This window comes from Priapulus caudatus, unplaced genomic scaffold, assembly GCF_000485595.1.
Source record: "Priapulus caudatus unplaced genomic scaffold, Priapulus_caudatus-5.0.1 Scaffold7, whole genome shotgun sequence".
NCBI classification, from domain to species: Eukaryota; Metazoa; Priapulida; class Priapulimorpha; order Priapulimorphida; family Priapulidae; genus Priapulus; species Priapulus caudatus.
The window spans coordinates 1,302,293-1,306,486 of record NW_014577068.1 but is presented as its reverse complement, the minus strand read 5'-3'; the positions used below and the strand labels follow the sequence as shown (position 1 = coordinate 1,306,486).

General features: G+C 38.4%; 1 protein-coding gene across 1 annotated transcript in view; it reads right to left on the bottom strand.

The window, feature by feature from the left end:
* Positions 1 to 2,865, bottom strand: part of LOC106805819 — a 122,018-nt gene extending 119,153 nt beyond the window's left edge. The window contains exon 1 of the mRNA XM_014807564.1: positions 2,747 to 2,865. The gene's annotated coding sequence lies outside the window, so the exon portion shown is untranslated. The remainder of the gene's footprint in view (positions 1 to 2,746) is intronic.
* Between the last annotated feature and the right edge of the window lie 1,329 nt (positions 2,866 to 4,194).

Genomic DNA, 4,194 nt, shown 5'->3' with positions numbered 1-4,194 from the left:
ATTCTCTCAATATACGCAACCTATAGCCAGATTCATTTTCTTTTATCACCGGCTTACGCATTATCTCCAAAGAAATCTAACTTAACAAAAAATTACCCATAATTTCCATCTATAACGAATGGACATAGACCATTTTTCCAACGCTCTGATGCTTTGGTCAGCATTCTAAACAAGGGCCACGTATTTTATTTAATATAATGTTTAGTAGTGGATAACATCGAATAACAAATACGACAAAAATAATCATTTACACATTCCACAATCAAGCAAGTGCCCATGTGAGCTCTGTAATTTCACAAGTAGACACTGGAGTCGTTACAGCAAAATGAAAACCGTAAGCATTTATGTTGAATTTCATGCTATTACTGTATGGTGGGTAACCTATATCATATGTATCACAATCGGCTCAAATTCTTGGTAGATGGATTGGTAAGCCCACTTGGCAAATACGTACCTCTCGTAATATATTCGCAAACTGTTATGATACATAAAAGGAAGGGGAATGTTTGATAGCACTAAGGCAGAACCATCACCCTTTCATAGCAAGGGTGAGTCACACAGCACAGCAGAGCTTGCATCTGCAATCTACGGATGATAGAAAATTCATTGCACTCGATTTATGAAAGCCAGACATAGGGTTGAATACCTACCTAGTAACATTGGTTCTATTAGAACATATAGACCTTGTATTGTTTTAATGACACGACACTCCTATTTTAAACCAGGCTGAGCAATATTCGACATGGGGGTCTCTTTTAGCAAAGACCACGTAGTATAGGGTTTGTAACCACAGACGTGTGTTGCTTCCTGTGGTCATAATTGCTCTAAAAGCATTCCTGTCATTTTTCACTTTCCTCTCCTTCTTTACTCGTATTTTTTACTAGACATAATTAACAGTCTATATATATGTATATATATATATATATATATATATATATATATACATATATATATAATACACCCAATATAAATTTTTCCAATCGACATGTACTCTGATGCAGCTGATACGCAATAATCCATAATCAGTTAAAGAAACCATTTATTTACATATGAATAATTATAATACAGCTAAATTAAGGGCGATTTCAGAATAGACATACACTGCCTGACACAACCATCTAAGCATTTATTGGTAAGCATTGTTTAATATTTGTGCAATATTAAAATTAATCCTATCTTTTAATAATATAATACATTGTCCTACAACCATGGATAGCATAAACATCCCCAAACCGTGTGATGAGTAAATGCTTCAAACCGAGTTATGAATTACAATAGATTTTAACTGTAACTAACCCAATCTAACCTACGGAGAGGTAGCGTAGTTAGTACCAACTACTAGTCTTAACAGTACCAGTTATGGTTATAACCAGTTTAATGATAATTTAAATTTATTGTCCATTTTGATGATAACTGAAATAATCAATATGGGGTGGAAAGCATGGTTTTACTCATATATAAGCACAAATTTGCTATCAACCTAAACCTGAGGGGACACAACATATAAATGCTTAATCAAGTTTATCATCGTAAAATGTTACATTTACTACATACTACATAATAATCATACAAGATAACACTTATCAACATCTCTATTTGATACGAGATTTATTGCCTGTTCTACTGTCTCACATGATTTACTTTCAGCCTCTGCCTGTGTGTGTCTGTAGGTGTGGGTGTCTGTGTCCGTGTGGCGTATGTGCGTGCGTGTGCGCGCGTGCGTATGCGTGTGTGCGCGCGTGTGCCTGCATGCGAGGCATAACAGAATTTCGAATATACAATTTAGGAAACCATGTATGGATATATATAAATATTTATACCACTAGATCCACACATATATCCACTATAATGATGTTTATTAATGCATTGTGTATATTATGTATTCCTAGTAAGTAGTTGTATAATATTTAGTTGTGTAAGGTTCAATCCCCTAATAATAATATAATACATCTCGAACAAAAGTTTCTAACTAAATTTTATTATAAATTAAATTTTAACCAGAGGAACCCAAGCTGCAATGACAGAAAGCACAACTTGTGGTGCCACCTATTGATAGAATACTTAATTATAAACATCAAAATACTGCATAGCTGTAACGTTCAATAAAGTGGCTCCATCTACCGCCAGAAAACAATGAAACCTAACGTTTCAACAGTTTTGTTAACTAACAACGCAAACTCCACGACAGATGGCGCTCTCGCTCTGGCTCAATTCAATTCAATCCTGAGTGTGGGAAGGGGCACTGCATGCAGTTTGCTAACAACGGCGAACTTCATATTTGAACGTAGATGTCGCCAGTGTGCAATGTAACTACACGTATAATCAAGGACCGTATACGACCGATTCTAAATACATTTGTATGCAGTTCACGACATATTGTTACAACGTGGGCAACCCACACAGGTTATGTGTAAAGTATATTTATTAAAAAGCAGCAACCAGATTTTTCTTGTCAGCATGGATATGAATATGTTTCTTTTTCAATTGTATTATGTATATAATAGCAAACATTGGTTCAGGTACATAATAGCTTAAATGCATCCTCTAAACGTCTAAACGTATAACTAACTATTAGCGGCTCACAAATTGTGTTTCGATATAACATAACCTGTACAATATGTGACAGTGTGGTTGTATTTTTTATGCAGCTTTACTAAGTCATAGGACTGGTATAATATCACTCCTGGATAGGTTCTTGATAGAATGGCCCAACACGAGCTCACATTCAAGTTTACAATGATCTTACCTGTATTGGGATCGATTTGAGATAGCCATGACTCAAATAAAAGGGCGACAGCATCACCAGCAGATAACTTCCCCAGTTGGAACTTTAAACCACTTCTCTTCCTGATGTTCTCTGTAGCATTTTCAAGACTTCCTAAGAAATCAAAACAAACACAACATTTATTGAGCTATATGACCTTTCTAGCAGTAACGTATATTATTATGCGTGCGTGCGTGCGTGCGTGCGTGCGTGCGTGCGTGCGTATGAACACGCATACAGTCAATATCGGAATCCTGAGACAGTGAAGTGATCGGCCACAAAGAACAGCGCACGCGAACTTTTAGGGCTACTAGGTAGCGTTACTTGTTCGTGCTATTGATCAAACATAGCTGAAGCAGATACCGCTCACTGTGCGTAGTGGCTTTCCAGCGAACCTCAGAGAAAGCAAGAGAATGGCTTCAGTTTTCAGTTTTCGCTGATGGTTCTTTTGTGGCTACGATTACATATTCTTGGAACCGCGTATTGCCTAAACCCAATTTGACTCTCCATTTCAAACGTTCATCTTTGTTTGTATGCTGCCGTAAAGAAACTGGTATGCTTGTGGTTCGACGTAAGTGAATGGTTTCCACCCTTTACAAGTTCTCTACAAGGAATCACGCATAGGTGTTGAAGAGAATTAAAATGTGAACGCACACCTGAGATTTGCCGTCCATGAGCAAGAGTATTCCGAATGGATGGATGCCAAATCTATTCATGAATGCGCTTTTGGTTTACATAGCCGTTGAAAATTCACCATGTGCTTGCTCGTTTATTTGACTTACTCTTCCCCCGGACTACTGTGTGCTGCTATATGCTGAGCTCCACCACGGGGACGCTATAACTGACCGATGTGTTGGCCAATTACAGTGCGTTTGAAGCCAGTGAAAGTGGTTCGAATCGCATTATTGGACCAAGTGTCTAGGTGATTGGATTGTTCGGCGACAGTGTCCCTCCCCGATGAGGCATTATCACTGGCGCTCAGGTAGTTTCTGGTGTTTCACACCAGTGTACTCCTCATCTACTGAGACAGCGACCTGCCTTTGCGGTATCTATTCTTACTAGCGTCGTGTCTTCTTGCGTTGCCTGTTTAGTGTGCCACCATCTCAACTCTAATCATGCTGCTCACTCCCATTGCAGTTGATTCAGGAGTCCTCATCTTTGGAACCAACGTGCGTTTTGATTAAGCAGGGTCTTGATGTTGAAGTTAAACTGCTAACGGGTACATCTTTTTTTACAAGCTAATTCTTTCTCTGTTTATTAGGGCAATCTCCATTTCTACTTGGGTAAGGCATTCGGTACGAAGGCAGTTTATATTCCTGCCAGTGTCACGACTTCCTTACTAAGTCTCTGTATCTACCAGGGCACGGGCGTTTTTCGCTGCAATAACGCAGTCAGAAGTCTTTATTCCTACTACTACAACTTTGCACAGA